At 48.7% G+C, this 17,900-nt stretch overlaps 1 long non-coding RNA gene across 1 annotated transcript in view; it reads right to left on the bottom strand.

The window, feature by feature from the left end:
• Positions 1–1,616: 1,616 nt before the first annotated feature.
• The window catches only part of LOC137302009 (uncharacterized), a 34,018-nt gene continuing 17,734 nt past the window's right edge, over positions 1,617–17,900 (bottom strand). Inside the window, exons 4-5 of the long non-coding RNA XR_010958399.1 lie at positions 14,889–14,995; positions 1,617–2,009 (exon numbers count right to left, since the gene is read on the bottom strand). This is a non-coding gene — a long non-coding RNA (uncharacterized lncRNA). The remainder of the gene's footprint in view (positions 2,010–14,888; positions 14,996–17,900) is intronic.

Raw genomic sequence — 17,900 nt, 5'->3', positions numbered from 1 at the left:
AAGAGCAATCCAGCTGGTCGCACTCACCCGCCCGATTCCGGTAGCCCTGCAATTCTTTTCCTTTCAAGTACTTATCCAGTTCCCTTTTGAAGGCCATGATTGAATCTGCCTCCACCACCCCCTCGGGCAGTGCATTCCAGATCCTAACCACTCGCTGTGTAAGAAAGTTTTTCCTCATGTCACCATTGGTTCTTTTGCCAATCACCTGAAATCTATGTCTTCTGGTGCTTGACCCTTCTGCCAATGGCAACAGTTTCTCTGTATCTACTCTGACTGAACCATTCATGATTTTGAATCACTCCGTCAAATCTCCTCGCAACCGTCTCTGTTCCAAGGAGAACAGAACCAGCTTCTCCAGTCTGTCCACGTAACTAAAGACCCTCATTCCTGGAATCATTGTCGGAAATCTCTTCTGCACCCTCTCGAAGGCCATCAGATCTTTCCTAAAGTGCGGTGCCCAGAACTGGACACAATGCTCCAGTTGTGGCCAAACCAGTGTTTTATAAAGGTTCATCATAACTTCCAAATTTTTTTACTCTATGCCTCTATTTATAAAGCCTAGTATCCAGTATGCTTTTTTATCGGCTTTCTCAACCTGCCTTGTCACCTTTAACGATTTGTGCACATATACCCCCAGATCTCTCCGTTCCTGTACCCCTTTTAGAGTTGTGCCCTTGAGTTTATTTTGCCTCTCCTCGTTCTTCCTACCGAAATGAATCACGTCGCATTTTTCTGCGTTAAATTTCATCTGCCACGTGTCCGCCCATGCCACCAGCCTGTCTATATCCTCTTGAAGTCTATCACTATCCTCCTCACTGGTTACTACCCTTCCAAGTTTTGTGTCATCTGAAAATTTTGAAATTATACCCTGTACCCCCAAGTCCAAGTCATTAATATATATCAAGAAAAGCAGTGGTCCCAGCACCGACTACACGGCATCTACAAATTTGTCCAATGCCCCGAGAGTGAAGCGGGATCACTTTTCACTCGTAAACCAGCAACCCTGATGTTAAAATCATCTGCCGGAGAAAGACGGGATTTCAGCGCGGTGACACTGGGCCAGAGCAAAGTTCACTTAATGTGATTGCCGAGTGGCGAGGGAGTCAAATGATATGGGGAAAAGGCGGAATAGTGGAGTTGAGGTAAAAATCAGATCAGCCATGATCTCATTAAATGGTGGAGCAGGCTCGAAGGGCCAAATGGCCTCCTCCTGCTCCGATCTCTTATGGTCTTATGGTGGTGAGAGGGTGGATTTGGAACTCCTGTGCGGTGTCTCTCCGTTTCACTCACTGTACTCAGTCACACTTCTCTCTATCTCCCTGCTGGTGTCTTCTTTATCGATCGAAACTACGAGAGAATATTTAATCCAGAAGCTGTTTTATTAATGCTGCCGATCGTGAATGTGTGTCGGTGATGCATTGAATGTTGCAGAAAGACACCACCAGAGGGAGGTGGAGAGGGGATAACTGAGCATCGTGAGTGATGCAGAGAGACCTGCAAACGGAGGGAGAGAGAGAGAGGGAAGGGCTCTGATTTGGGCCAATCTGGTTCAATAAACCCAAAAGTGTTTAGCGACTAAAATAACTGATCAAAAGGAAAGTTTTTAAATTGTGCAATCTTTAATAGAAAGTCTTGGGAATGTGGAGCTGATCAGTCAGTGCCTGCAGGAGAAAGTGCCTGACTCAGGATATTGTGGAAGGGGCTCTCCCGGAACATTCAGCTCTCTGATTGAACTGCTGTACATTTCCGGCATTCTCGGGTTTTAATGCAAAAAAGGACAGAAATCATCAGGCGAGTCGGGCACTTCCGCTGTTCTTCTATTTGTCTGATAATCACAGCAACGTCCGCAAAACTAACGCTGCACAAGAGCGGTTGATTTTCGTTCACAAATCCATTTCCAACGCTTGGCGCAGCAATCGTCGTTCCATCCCGGGGAAGAGGTGATGGCGCAGTTCTCATCCTTACAATTTGCGCTCTTGTAGTTATTTGGTTGATGGCTGCGCCAAAATCTGTACAGACCAATCAAAAATCCACACAAATAACTATGAGGGAAATGTTCCTTTTAGTTCAATGGAAGTGAATATTTTGTTTCTCTGATTGGAATCCAGTTCCTCAGTTATAGAAATTGACCTCCTCATAACCTCAATCACTCGGCACTATAGGTGTCTCAGGGGCTCAGTCCCCTTTCCAGGGACTAATGTGCTGCACAGGAACAGAAGGCCCTGGGTTCCAGTGCTGGCTTGTCTGGAGTCAGCTGATTGGAAAGGTTGGTGGTGGGTGATGGATTTATCCACAGTCATCCCTGAGCACAGGGTGGATTCAGACCCCTGACCCAATCCCAATCGCTGCCCAGTGGCCTCGGCTGCAAACCAATGAGGTGAATATTTGAGGTTCTCCGACTGCGCTGCCGTAACTTTGGTGGGATTTCGGCGGAAACCCCATTCACGTGTCTAAATGGACGTCAGGCAAAGTTACAGCAGCAGAGTGGGAGAGTCCGGAGGAAATTCAGCCCTACATGTCTGAGGGCCATCTGTACAGGAGAGGGAAGGATCTGCTCTGCTGGGTCCTACGGGCAGAGCCTGTCAAAGCTCATTGGGGGGTGAATTCACCATCGACAGTGGCACAAAACGGGCGGTAGTGAATTGGGAGCAGGTCCGAGAATTTACCGAATATCTGTGGGTTTCTGCTGATCTTCTACCGATGTTGCTGGCGGCCAATCAGGAGAGCCACGGAGGGAATTGCCGGCAGAAGTATAGGGCTTATCGGGTACAGTAGTGTAGGGGTTATACAGTACGGTAGTGTCGGGGTTATAGGTTATAGGTTATGGAGTGTCGGAATTATAGTGAACGGTAGTGTATGACGTCGAGGGTGTGTCAGTGTAGGTAGAATAGGGTGCAGTAGTGTGGGGTGAAAAGGTCCTGCAGTTTAGGAGTTATAGGGTACGGTAGTTTAGTGGTTATAGGGTACGGTGGTGTATGGGTTATAGTGTACGGAGTGCAGGGGTTATAGTGTACGGAGTGCAGGGGTTATAGGGTACGGAGTGCAGGGGTTATAGGGTACCGAGTGTAGGTGTTTAGGGTACGGAGTGCAGGGGTTATAGGGTACGGAGTGTAGGGGTTATAGGGTACGGAGTGTAGGTGTTTAGGGTAGGGAGTGCAGGGGTTATAGGGTACGGAGTGTAGGGGTTATAGGGTACGGAGTGTAGGTGTTTAGGGTAGGGAGTGCAGGGGTTATAGGGTTCGGTAGTGTAGCGTTTATAAGATACAGTAGTTAAGTGATTAAAGGTTATTCGGTATGGTAGTTCAGGGACTATAGGGTGCGGTAGTTTATTGGTTAAAGGTTGTATGGTGCGATAATGGGGTTTTAGAGTACGGTAATGCAATGTTATTGGGTACGGTACTGTAGTGTTCATCGGGTACGGTAGTGTCGGGATTATATTCTACAGTACTGTAATTGTTAAAGAGTAGTTCAGTGGTGGTAAGATATGGTGGTTTAGTAATTAAAGGAGATGGGATTCGGTAGTTAAGGGTTTTCTGGTACATTAGTGTAGGGATTATAGGTTACGGAGTATTGGAGTTATAGAGTCCACTCGTACATTGGTTATAGGATAGTTCAGTGGTTAAAGGTTATAGGCTATGGAGCATATGATTTGTAGGGCGCGGTAGGGTGCGGGGCCGTAGGCTGCGGTAGGGTGTGGGGCCGCAGGGCGCGGGGCCATCGGGCATTGGTAAGACGTGGGGCCGTAGGGCGCGGGGCCATCGGGCGTGGTCGGGCGCGGGGCCATAGCGCGGGTCGGGTCGGGGCCGTCGGACGCGGTAGTGCAAACATGTAACAAGGTGATTAAGGGCCGGTATATCAGCTGCAGGATGATGAGGGCCCTGATACTTGAGGAAGGGTATTGCCCCTTTAAGAACCTCACCTTTAGCAGGAAGGGTATTGTCCCCTTTAAGAACCTCGCCTTTAAGAGGTAATTTCTCCTGGAGTGAGTAGAGACCTCGCCCCAGACAGGTGAGCATCAAAGGGTGAGGTTCAACAGAAGCAGGGGAACTGGACGAGGCTGGGAGTTGGAGAGTTTTCTCGGTCCTGCTGAATTGATTGTACTGTGTAGTTTTGTGTTCTGTAAACTATGAGAAGTGTTTAAAGTACGGATTGTTCAAGGACCACTGTTTGTAGGACAAAGGAAGCTCTGAGACGATAGTGCCGTGTAACATGTGGTGTCAGAAGTGGGATCGGTGTCTCCAATAGAGAAATAAAGAGACCAAATCATAATGGAGGAAATGTTTAGAGAGCTGGTGCGGGCCACACGAGGTCTGGAAGAGCTGACCGGGACATAAATGAGAGGACCACTCAGATCCTTGAGGCCCAGCAGGAGATCACCCAACTATTATTGAACCAGGCTGCCCAGAGTCGGGTAGAGCTCGCTGAATTGAGGCAGCAGCGGGGCCAGATGGAGGGTCAGGAGTTCCCCATCCAACCTACTAGAGCCAGTCTCATGCTGCAGAAACTGACTCCCGACGATGAACCTCTTGGCCTTTGAAAGGTGTGCCGAGTGGGAGAGGTGGGCCCAAGACCAATGGGTTGGCATGTGGCCCCCTTCTTAGTGGGTGGTGCTCCGAGGGCCAACTTTGACCTGGAGCCGCAGGTGGAGGCCAATACCCAGAGCTGAAGTCGGAGATCCTCGGGAGGGCTGGCGTCACCTTAACTGTGTGACTCAGAGGTTCAAGGCCTGTTCCTACCAGGAGGGCAAGGCCCCCCCACTCTCACATGTATCACTTGATTCATATGGTCAGACGGTGGCTTCAACCTGACAGCGACTCGCCTGCCAGGATGGTGGAGTTGTTTGATGATGGACCACAACCCACGGGCTCTTCACCCCAGATCAGGAAGTGGGTGGGTCAAGGGGACCCGGCCAATGCCCAAGATTTGATCGCGTTGGTTGAAAGACAATTCGCAGCAGAGGAACTGGTCAAATCCCCGACGTTCTCCAGGCCACAAAACCCTGGGCGACCCCCTGAGTCCAAAGAATGGGACTGGATCACGGGCGGATAAAACTCTGGGGGGAGCGGGGCCGCGCGATACAGGCGGGGGGGGGGGGGGAGCGGGGCCGCGCGATACCGGGGGGGGGGGAGCGGGGCCGCGCGATACCGGCGGGGGGAGTGGGGCCGTGAAGCGACACGCTGCCCGAACCAGGATACCCTGATACGAAGGACGGGAGGTGATATAGACGGCCGACAGGAAAGGGGGCAGGTTGGGAGCCTCTCCCGAGTCTTCCCTTCTCCGATCCGGAGTTGTATCAGGCATCCGAGAAACCCACAAAATCGAAAAGGGAACAGAAGAGAGATGAAGCACAGGGGAGTAGGGCAGAGAATCCTAGAGTTTTAGTCGGGGACCAAGGCTATTTAAAAAAGGAGAGAGAAAACAGGGAACTACAGACTGGTTTGCCGAACATCAGTAGTAGGGAAAATGCGAGGGTCTATTATAAAGGATGTGATAACAGGACACTTCGAAAATATCAACGGGATTAGACAAAGTCAACATGAATTTATGAAAGGGAAATCGTGTTTGACAAACCTACTGGAGCTTTTTGAGGATGTAACTGGTAGAATAGATAAGGGAGAACCAGTGGATGTGGTGTATTTGGATTTTCAGATGGCCTTTGTTAAAGTCCCACATAAGAGGTTAGTGTGCAAAATTAAAGCACATGGGATTTGGGGTAATGTGCAGACGTGGATTGAAAATTGGTTAACAGACAGGAAACGGAGAGTAGGAATAAATGGGTCTTTTTCAGGGTGGCAGGCAGTGACAAGTGGGGTACCGCAGGGATCAGTGCTTGGGCCCCGGCTGTTCACAACATACATCAATGATTTGGATGAGGGAACCAAATGTAATATTTCCAAGTTTGCCGATGACACAAAACAAGGTGGAATTGTTAGTTGTGAGGTGGATGCAAAGAGGCTTCAAGGCGATTGAGACAAGTTGAGAGAGTGGGCAAGTACATGGCAGATGCAGTATAATGTGGATAAATGTGAAGTTATCCACTTCGGAAGGAAAAACAGAAAGGCAGAGTATTATTTAAATGGTGATAGATTGGGAAATGTTAATGTACAAAGGAACCTGGGTGTCCTTGTACACCAGTCACTCAAAGCAAACATGCAGCTGCAGCAAGCAGTTCGGAAGGCAAATGGTATGTTGGCCTTCATTGCAAGATGATTTGAGTACAGGAGCAAGGATGTCTTACTGCAGTTATACAGGGCCTTGGTGAGACGACACCTGGAGTATTGTGTGCAATTTTGGCCTCCTTACCTAAAAAAGGATATACTTGCCATAGAGGGACCGCAGCGAAGGTTCACCAGATTGATTCCTGGGACGGCAAGACTGTCGTATGAGGAGAGATTGGGTCGACTAGGCCTGTATTCACTCGAGTTTAGAAGAATGAGAGGGGATCTCATTGAAACATATTAAATTCTGACAGGGCTAGACAGACTGGGTGGATGACTCCCCTGGCTGGAGGGTCTAGAACAAGGGGTCACAGTCTCAGGATACGGGGTAGGACATTTAGGACTGAGATGAGGAGAACTTTCTTCAGTCAGAGGGTGGTGAACCTGTGGAATTGTCGACTACAGAAGACTGTGTCACTGAATATATTTAAGAAGCAGCTAGATAGATTTCGAGACACAAAAGGCATCAAGGGATCTGGGGAGAGAGCTTTAATATGGTATTGAGATAGAGGATCAGCCATGATCATATTGAATGGCGGAGCAGGCTCGAAGGGGCGAATGGCCGACTCCTGCTCCTATTTTCTATGTTTCAAAGACCCCGACGCCTCGGCTTCTCTGGCCCCAGAGGGGAACCAGGGCCTGGTACGAGTGGGGAGAGAGAAGCCCCTCAGGCCGACCTCCCAGCAGAGGAAGGGATAAATTTTGAGGGACTGGATGTGTTTAATTCAGACTTTCAACGGCAGCAGTTAACTGATCCAGTCCGTCATGTGAAGAGGTAGTGGAGGAAACGCGTGGAGTCTGAGGGCGGGAGGGGAGTCCAAGGGCGGGATGGGAGTCCGAGAGGTGAGCGCAGTGTAAAAGGAAAGTCCTGAGAGCGGGATGAGAGTCCGAGAGGTTAACGCAGAGTAACTCTAAGTCAAGTCATGGCAGCAGAGCTGGCACCTGTGATATGCTCCTCCTGCACTATGTGGGAAGTCATGGACACTACCGGTGTCCCTGGCGACCATGTGTGCAGGAAGTGTGTCCAGCTGCAGCAACCGGCTAACCGCATTTCGGAGCTGGAGCTGCGGGTGGATTCACGGTGGAGCATCTGCGATGCTGAGATTATCGTGGATAGCACGTTCAGTGAGGTGGTCAGACCGCAGGAAAGATTACGCAGTCAGAAAGGAAATGGGTGACTGCCAGGCAGAGTAAAAGGACTAGGCAGTTGGAGCAGGAGTCCCCTGGGGCCATCTCACCTCTCAAACAGATATGCCGCTTTGGATACTGTTGGGGGAGATGGCTTATCAGGAGAAAGCAGCAAGAGCCAAGTTCGTGGCACCACGGGTGGCTCTGCTGCACACGAGGGGAGGAATAAGAGTGGCAAGGCTATAGTGATAGGGGATTCAATGGTAAGGGGAACAGCTTGGTGCTTCTGCGGCCGCAAACGTGACTCCAGGATGGTATTTTGCCTTCCTGGTGCTAGAGTCAAGGATGTCACGGAGCAGCTGCAGGGCATTCTGGAGGGGAAGGTGAACAGCCAGTAGTCGTGGTCCATATCGGTACCAACGACATAGGTAAAAAAAGGGATGAGGTCCTGCAAGGTGAACTTAAGGAGTTCGGAGATAAATTAAAAAGCAGGATCTCAAAGGTAGTGATCTCAGGATTACTACCAGTGCCACGTGCTAGTGAGTATAGGAACAGGAGAATAGACTAGATGAATACGTGGCTGCAGGGATGGTGGAGGAGGGAGGGATTTAGATTCCTGGGACATTGGGACCTGTACAAGTGGGACGGGTTCCACCCGAGCAGGAACGGGACCGATGTCCGCCTGGGGGTGTTTGCTAGTGCTGTTGGGGAAGGTTTAAACTAGAATGGCAGGGGGATGGGAACCTGAGCAGGGAGACAGAGGAGGGGGAAACAAGGATAGAAACAAAAGACAGAAAGGGAAGAAGCAATAGTGGAAGACAGAGAAAACAAGGGCGAGAAACAAATAGAGTCATAGTGCAAAATAAAACTAAGATGACTAGCAATCTTAAAAAGACAAGTCTAAAGGCATTGTGTCTTAATGGGTGGAGCATTCGCAATAAGGTAGATGAATTAGCAGTGCAGATAGATATTAACGGTTCTGATATAGTTGCGATTACGGAGACATGGCTGCAGGGTGACCAAGGATGGGAACTCAACATCCAGGGGTATTCAATATTTAGGAAGGACAGGCAAAAAGTGAAAGGAGGTGGGGTAGTGCTGTTAGTAAAGGAGGAAATCAATGCAATAGTGAGGAAGGATATTGGCTTGGAAATTCATGATGTGGAATCTGTATGGGTGGAGCTAAGAAACACCAAGGGGCAGAAAACGTTGGTGGGGGTTGTCTATAAGCCCCCAAACAATAGTGGAGATGTAGGGGAGGGCATTAAACAGGAAATTAGAGACGCATGCAAGAAGGGTACAACTATAATCATGGGTGACTTTAATCTACATGTAGATTGGTCAAACCAAATTAGCAATAATACTGTGGGGATGAATTCCTGTAGTGTGTACGTGATGGTTTTCTAGACCAATACGTTGAGGAACCAACTAGAGAACAGGCGATCCTAGACTGGGTATTGTGCAATGAGAAAGGATTAATTAACAATCTTGTTGTGCGGGGTCCCTTCGGGAAGAGCGACCATAACATGATAGAATTCCTCATTAAAATGGAGAGCGAAGTCGTTGAATCCGCAACTAGGGTCCTGAATAAAGGAAATTACAAAAGTATGAGGTGCGAGTTGGCTATGATAGATTGGGGAACTTTACGAAAAGGGATGATGGTGGATAGGCAATGGCTAATATTTAAAGAACATGTGCAGGAATTACAACAATTATTCATTCCTGTCTGGCACAAAAATAAAACAGGAAAAGTGGCTCAACCGTGGCTTACAAAAGAAATTAGGGATAGTATTAGATCCAAAGAGGAGACATATAAAATTGCCAGAAAAAGCGGCAAGCCTGAGGATTGGGAGCAGTTTAGAATTCAGCAAAGGAGGACAAAGAGATAAAAACAGACTGTAAAAGCTTCTATAAATATGTCAAGAGAAAAAGATTAGTGAAGACAAATGTAGGTCCCTTAAAGTCAGAAATGGGAAATTATAATGGGGAGCAAAGAAATGGCAGAACAATTAAACACACACTTTGGTTCTGTCTTCACAAAGGAGGACACAAATAACCTCCCAGAAATGTTAGGGAACCAAGGGTCTAGTGAGAGGGAGGAACTGAAGGAAACCAGTGTTAGTAAAAACAATAGTGCCAGGGAAATTAATGGGGCTAAAGGCCAACAAATCCCCAGGGCCTGATAATTTACATCCCAGAGTACTAAAAGAAGTGGCCCTGGAAATAGTGGATGCATTGGTGATCATCTTCCAAAATTCTACAGGCTCTGGAACAGTTCCTACAGATTGAAGGGTGGCAAATGTAACCCCACTATTTAAAAAAGGAGGGAGAGAAAAACAGGGAATTTGAGACCAGTTAGCCTAACATCAGTATTGGGGAAAATGCTAGAGTCTATTATAAAAGATGTGATAATAGAACACTTGGAAGGCATTAACGGGATTGGACAAAGACAGCATGGGTTTATGAAAGGGAAATCATCCTTGACAAATCTACTGGAGTTTTTTGAGGATGTAACCAGTAGAATAGATAGGGGAGAACCAGTGGATGTGATGTACTTGGATTTTCAGAAGGCTTTTGATAAGGTCCCACACAAGAGGTTAGTGTGCAAAATTAAAGCACATGGGATTGGGGGAATATACTGGCATGGATTGAGAATTGGTTGACAGACAGGAAACAGAGAGTAGGGATTAACGGGTCTTTTTCCGGGTGGCAGGCAATGACTAGTGGGGTACTGCAGGGATCAGTGCTTGGGCCCCAGCTATTCACAATATATATCAATGATTCGAATGAGGGAACTAAATGTAACATTTCCAAGTTTGCAGACGACACAAAGCTGGGGTGGAATGTGAGCTGCGAGGAGGATGCAAAGAGGCTCCAATGTGATTTAGACAAGTTGGGTGAGTGGGCAAGAATATGACAGATGCATTATAATGTGGATAAATGTGAGGTTATCCACTTTGGTTGTTAAGACAGAAAGGCAGATTATTATCTGAATGGTGAGAGATTGGGAAAAGGGGAGGTGCAACGAGACCTGGGTGTCCTTGTACACCAGTCGCTGAAAGCGAGCATTCAGGTGCAGCAAGCAGTTAGGAAGACGAATGGTATGTTCGCCTTCATTGCAAGAGGATTTGAGTACAGGAGCAGGGATGTCTTACTGCAGTTATACAGTGTCTTGGTGAGACCACATCTGGAGTATTGTGTGCAGTTTTGGTCTCCTTATCTGAGGAAGGATGTCCTTGCCATGGAGGGAGTGCAACAAAGGTTTACCAGACTGATTCCTGGATCAGGACTGACGTATGAGTTGAGATTGGGTCGACTTGGCCTATATTCACTCGAGTTTAGAAGAATGAGAGGTGATCTCATCGAAAAATATAAAATTCGAACAGGACTAGCCAGGTAAGATGCAGGGAGGATGTTCCCGTTGGCTGGGGAGTCCAGAACCAGGGGTCACAGTCTCAGGATACTGGGATTGCCATTTAGAACTGAGATGAGGAGAAATTTCTTCACTCAGAGGGTGGTGAACCTGTGGAATTCTCTACCACAGAAGGCAGTGGAGGCCAAGTCATTAGATGTATTCAAGAAGAAGAGAGATATATTTCTTAATGCTAAAGGGATCAAGGGATATGGGGAAAAAGCGGGAGCAGGGTACTGAGTTAGACGATCAGCCATGATCATTTTGAATGGCAGAGCAGGCACGAAGGGCCGAATGGCCGACTCTTGCTCCTATTTTCTATGTTTCTATGACCCCAAGGTACAATGAACAGTTCACCTCTCTATACTGATCTTCAGACAGTTCAGTAGACAGGCTCTGCACAGAGTAGATCAGAACCACGATGTATTCACCTCTCAACCCAGGAGGACGAGGGTGATCTGCCGTCAACTGGTGACGCCCCTGGGTTGACAATAAAGGTAAGACCGTACAGAGTCCCAGCAGCCAAACAGAGGGAAGTTAGTCCGGAGATGAAGAGGATGTTGGAGCTAGGTATGATTGAAGAATCACATGGCGAATGGAGTAGCCCCATTGTTTGGTTCCAAAGAGTCATGGAGCAAGTATTGAGGACTCATACCCGGTATGCGGCAACACACATGGATGAAGAAATCATCTATAATACAGACTGGGGTTCCCATTTACATAAAGCAAAGGCAGAATAAGGATATTTGGGATCACAGCAAACCCAGAGAAGTGCCACATTGGGTTGTCAGAGACCAAGTACTTAAGTTCCACTGTAAGGGGTGAGGTGAAGCCTCAGGTGAGCAAAGTTGAAGCTATAAAAGCCTGGCCCCGACAGTGAATGGGAATCAAGTCGGAGCCTTTCTGGGTATCGCGGTTATTTCCGACGATTTATTCCTGGCTTTGCTCCCGAGTCGCCCCCTTACCAACCGGACCAAAGCAAAAGGTACAGAGGAACCCTAGAGCTTTCAGGGACCTGAGCCAAGCCCTGTGTAATGATCCTGTGCTCATGGTCCCAGACTTTAGCCTAAAGTTCATTCTGTAGACCGATGCTTCAGAGGTGGGTTTCGGAGTTGTACTTTCTCAAATAATTGAGGGAGAGGAACATCCCATGCTTTACCGGAGCAGAAAACTGTTGCCGAGGGAGCAACGATGGGCGACGGTAGAGAAGGAGTGCCTGTCAATTAAATGGGCGGTGGAAACTCGAAGGTACCACCTGCTGAGGCGCCAGATTCTCCTGGTGACCGATCACGCGGCCCTCAGGTGGATGCGGACTAACAAGGAGAAGAATTCCTGTGTTTCTCGGTGGTTTTTGTCGCTCCAGCCCTACTGGTTGAGGTGGAACACCGGGCAGGAGTGGTTCATGGGAATGCCGCTGCCCTCTCCCGATGTACTGCCTCGTGGTGCAGGCTGCTGGAGCAGGTGGGTCTATGCTGGGGAGAGGGGTGGCTGGAGGGGGATGTAACAAGGTGATTGAGGGCCAGTATTTCAGCTGCAGGCAAATGAGGGCCCTGACACCAGAGGAAAGGTATTGCCCTTTTAATATCTCGCCTTTAAGGGGAAGGGTATTCCCCTTTAAGAACCGCACCTTTAGGAAGATAGAGGCACTGGAGAAAGTGCAAAAAAGATTTACTAGGATAATCCATCAACTGTGAGGTTATACCTATCAGGAAAAACTGGGCAGGCTGGGGCTCTTTTCTCTAAAAAAGAGAAGACTGGCGGTGGGGGGTGACCTGATAGAGGTCTTTAAGATAATGGAAGGATTTGATAGGTTAGACAAAGAGAAAATGTTTCCACTTAGAATCATAGAAAGATTACAGCACGGAAGGAGGTCATTCAGCCCATCGAGGCCGTGCCAGCTCTATGCATGAGCAATCTAGGTAGTCCCACTCCCCCGCCCTTTCCCCGTAGCCCTATTTTTTTTTTCCTTTCGAGTACTTATCCAGTTCCTTTTCGAAGGCCATGATTGAATCTGCCTCCACCACCCCCTCGGGTGCAAACCAGATCCTAACCTTTCGCTGTGTAGAAAAGTTTTTCCTCATGTCACCTTTCGTTCTTTTGCCAATCACCTTAAATCTAACCCCTCTGGTTCTTGACCCTTCCACCAATGGGAGCAGTTTCTCTCTATCTGGACCCTTCATGATTTTGAATACCTCTATCAAATCTCCTCTCAACCTTCTCTGTTCCACGGAGAGCAATCCCAGCTTCTCCAGTCTATCCACGTAATTTAAGTCCCTCATCCCTGGGGAGGGTCCCTCATCCTTGTGGGGAAGACCAAATTAGGGGCCATTAATATTAGGTAGTCACTAATAAATCCAATAGGGAATTCAGGAGAAACTTCTTTACCCAGAGAGTTGTAGAATGTGGATCTTGCTGCCACAAGGAGTAGTTGAGGTGAATAGCATCGATGCATTTAAGGGGAAGCTAGAGAAACACATGAGGGATAAAGGAATAGAAGGATATGCTGATAGGGTTCGATGAAGTAGGGAGGAGGCTCATGTGGAGCATAAACACAGGCATGGATCTGTTGGGCCGAATGGCCTGCTTCTGTGATTTACATTCTATGTAAGAGCTAATTGCTACTGCAGTGGTTGGAGACCTCCCCCCAGCCAGGTGAGCATCAAAGGGCGAGGTTCAACAGAAGCAGGGGAACTGGTCGAGGCTGGGAATTGGAGAGTTTTCTCGGTCCTGTTGAATCGAATATACTGTGTAGTTTTGTTTAGTGTTCTGTTAACTATAAAAAGTGCTTTAAGTACGGCTTATTCTAGGACGACTGTTTGTAGGACAAAAAGGCTCCGAGGTGGTAGTGCCGTCTAACAGGGGTTATAGGGAACGGTAGTGTAGCGGTTATATGCAATAGGTTATGGTAGTGCAGGGGTTATAGGTTATAGGGAACGGTAGTGTAGGGATTACAGGTTATAGGGTGTGGTCGTGTTGGAGTTCTAGGATATAGGTTACAGTAATGTAGGGGTTATAGGGGACAGCGGTGGGGATGTTCGAGGGCCGGCAGTGGATTGGTGGTAGTGTAGGGGTTATGGGATACAGTTACGTCGGGGTTATAGGTGACGGTAGTGTAGGGGTTATGTAACTGGACTAATAATCCCGAGTCCCAGACTGATAATCCAGAGAACGTGAGTTCAAATCCCACCGTGGCAGTTTGAGAATTTGAATTCAGTGAAAAAAGGTCTGTTGATGAAAGGCTGGTATTGGTGAAAGTGACCGTGAAGCTGGCGGATTGTGGTAACAACACAACTGGTTCACTAATGTCCTTTAGGGAAGGAAACCTGCCGCCCTCACCCGGTCCGGCCTATATGTGACTCCAGTCCCACACCGTCCTGCTTGACTCTGAAGTGGCCTCGCAAGTTACTCAGTTGTATCAAACCGCTACCATTCGAAGTATAATGACCACCACCTTCTCAGGGTAACTGGGGCGGGCAATAAATACCCACCTCGCCAGCAACGCCCACATCCCCAGATTGAATCATTTATTTTAAATATCCTTTTATCATTTCCTACTGCAGTTGGTAATTCAGTCGGGAACTACACGCCGTGCGGTTCATTTTCATTCTTCCCGCCCGACGGTAAACGGGTGACAGGAGATCGGCCGCCCGGCTGACATTCCGCTCGATAGTCGTTCCCATCGAAGTGAGTGGAGATTAAAATCGTACAGAATGTGAAACCACCGGCCGATTCGCTCCCGCCCGTTTTATCCCGACGGTAAAAGTGAACATTCAGCCCAGAATGGTTTTTCAGGCCCCACCCCGGCCCAGGGGCTAATTTTAACATTTTCACAAAGACAATTGGAAAGGAAAATGGTGGGAGGTGTAGAACGGGCGGCCGATCCGATATCGCCCGTTTTACACTATCGCCTGAAGTTAAAATGAAGCCCAGACTGTTCCTTGTACAGTCAGACTGTGCAGACTAATCACACAGTGAACACTGGAACCGACAAACACACGGGATTTTATCCCGGGAATCTGATTGGATTTGAGGTCGAGCTCCGAAGATCACTGAGCCGAGGTCGCACCACCCAGTTTCCCGGGAATATTGTTCTGCGTCCCCTCCATTCACTCACACCTCTCAGTACTCACTCAGGTTCAGAGAGCGGGCCTGCACCATCCACCCATTGCCAGGTGCCTTCCTTTTCCTCGTCCGTCATTCCAATCCAGTGTGGATCATTTCCGCCCTTAACAAAATCCTTCAGGGAATGTGAAAATATTACACAGCTTGTAAGATTATTATTACTATTTTTAATTGAAAAACTAGGAGCAGGGCCAATGCTTATTGTGTAACACTGCTCAATGGTTGTAGACAGTAAGGAAGGAGACAAGGCAATTAAATAACAGTGAGTATGTGACGTTTAACTCGTGTTTTAAAGTATGTTGATTGTGGGAGGAAGAGAAAAAAAGAAACCAAAGAACGACCTTGCATTTATACAGCGCCTTTCACGACCTCAGGACGCACCAAAGTGTTTCACAGCCAATTAATATATTTGAAGGTCAGTGACTTTTGAAATGAGGGGAAACTCAGCAGCCAGTTTGAGAACAGCAAGTCACCACAGTAATTAGATAACGACCAGATCAACTGGTTTCGTGATGTTGGTTGAGAATAAGTAATAGTCAGGATGCTGGAAGATCTCCCCTGCTCTTCTTCGAATAGTGCCATGGGATCTTTTACACCCACCTGAGAGGGCAGATGGAGACTTGGGGCCCGATATTACCATGGCGGCGGGGGGTCGATTGGACGCGTGGGTAACGCACCCGGTGAAATCAGTCTGCTCCGCGCGCAATCGCAGACTGATTGGATCCACTTACCTGTTCTCCACATCGGCGGACTGCGCATGCGCAGTAAGGTCTGTCAGCTGGAGGAGCTCTATTTAAAGGGGCAGTCCTCCACTGACTGATGCTGCAAGAAATCGGAATAATTACAGCATGGAGCAGCCCAGGGGGAAGGCTGCTCCCAGTTTAATGATGCCTCACTCCAGGTATCATTAGATGGGGTGAGGAGGAGGGGGAGGACAGAGATCATCCCCCCGGCGGGCGGGAGGAAGTGACCTGCCTCTGCCACCAAGAAGGCCTGGCTCAAGGTAGCAGAGGAGGTCACCTGCACCACCAACATATCGCCCACCTGCATACAGTGCAGGAGGCGTTGCAATGACCTAAGTAGGTCAGCCAAAGTGAGTACACTTACTCATTCTCCTACACTCCATCTGCCACATCACTGCCCCCACCCCACATCTCCTTCTGCACTGCCAACACTACTCTGTCACATCACCTCTCACACCCACTCAAACCTCATCCTCATCTTACCTGCACTTACTCACCTCGCCAGTACTCCTCCCGCCACTACCACTCAACCCAATCCTCATACAATCTCATGGCTCTATCTCAGACTTACCCTCTCATGCATCTCTTTCACAGTCAGCCTCACTCAACTTGTCACTACCTGTGCTGCAACCACAGGGCATGCATCACATATGTGCAGGAGGAAGCGTAAGGCAAACGTGTTGTGAGCATGAAGGGAATGTACAAGGGTGTTTCAGGGTTTGTCATGGTTTTTACTTGTATTTAATTTCTGATCAACTCACATCACATATTATATTGGCACCACCAGTGCCATGTCTTTGCGAATCTTGTCTGGTTTGTGCAATAATGCCCTTTCCTGAGGATCACAATGAAGACCCACAACTGATGCCACCCATTGTGTCACTGCAGAGTGGGTGTAGGTGTATTTGCAGGGCTCTTTTGTGCAGATGACTGAGAGACGTCGGCGATGTCCCCGGTGGCACCCTGGAAGGATGCGGAGGAGAAGTTGTTGAGGGCAGTGGTGACTTTGACAGCGACAGGTAAGAAGATGGTGCTCGGGCCAGCCAGGAGCAGCTCGGCATGAAGGAGGCTGCAGATGTCCACGACTACATGTCTAGTGACTCTGAGCCTCCGTGTGCACTGCTGCTCAGAGAGGTCCAGGAAGCTGAGCCTCTGTCTGTGGACCCTGTGATGAGGGTAGTGCCCTCTGCGACACATCTCTCTCTGCGGTTGCCATCCCTCCTGCTGTGCAGGTGGGTGTGTCACAGCACTGTGTTGTGGAGCTCCACGTGTCAGAGGTGGACGGCGAGGCTGGTGATGCTGTTCGTCCTCCGAGGAGGTCATGACTGCAGCTACGGCGGCCCCCATCCGGAAGATGTACATCTGAGGGGGTCCGCAAGGTAGGTACAAGTGTCTGGACACCGGGGTAAGTGTGCAAGTTGGTGAATTTTATTGTTAGGAGGGTGGTGGTGGAGGCCAAACTTTGTCCAAAGTGACAGAGTGGCCTCCTGCAATGAGTGAGGGACTCCCCCCGCCCCCGACCTGTCAAATAGACCTTTGCAGCTGCCACAGGCTGATGGCTGCAACACGTCCATTTGAACTGGGAGTGTCTCCCCCAGTACGGGAAACAGTCCCAGTCAGTTGCAAAATCCCATCCCTGCTGAAGTAACAGGTCAATCAGGACTGTAAACGACCTGAAGTACCTGTTCAATTACTTTAAGTGGCACCCTGCCGGCTTTAATTGCTGGCGGGAGTCCCACATGCGGGGGCTGCGTGCATGTGAGCGCGTCAGTGGGGAACCCGGAAGTGGGCGGGTTGGAGCCGGGCTCCCGCCCCGGGAATCCCCGATTTTCGTAGCCCCCTCCCCGCCACCAACGCACCCGACTGCGAGTGCGAAAATCGAGCCCTTGGTTTCATTGTTTCATAGAATCATAGAATGATGCAACACAGAAGGAGGCCATTCGGCCCATTGTGCCTTTGAAAGAGCTATCCGATTAGTCCTATTCCCCTGCCCTTTCCCCATCGCCCTGCAATTTTTTCCCCTTCAACAATTTATCCAATTCCTTTTTGAAAGTTATTATTGAATCTGCATCCACCATCCTTTCAGGCAGTGCATTCTAGATCATAACAACTCGCTGTTTAAAACAATTTCTCCTCATCTCCCCTCTGGCTCTTTAACCAATTACCTTAAATCTGTGTCCTCTGGTTACCGACACTTCTGCCACTGGAAACAGTTTCTCACTTATTTAGTAAAACCCTTCATGGTTTTCAACACCTCTAATAAATCTCCCCTTAACT

Source organism: Heptranchias perlo, chromosome 35, assembly GCF_035084215.1.
Source record: "Heptranchias perlo isolate sHepPer1 chromosome 35, sHepPer1.hap1, whole genome shotgun sequence".
Classification (NCBI taxonomy): Eukaryota; Metazoa; Chordata; class Chondrichthyes; order Hexanchiformes; family Hexanchidae; genus Heptranchias; species Heptranchias perlo.
This window is presented reverse-complemented; position numbering and strand designations above follow the sequence as displayed.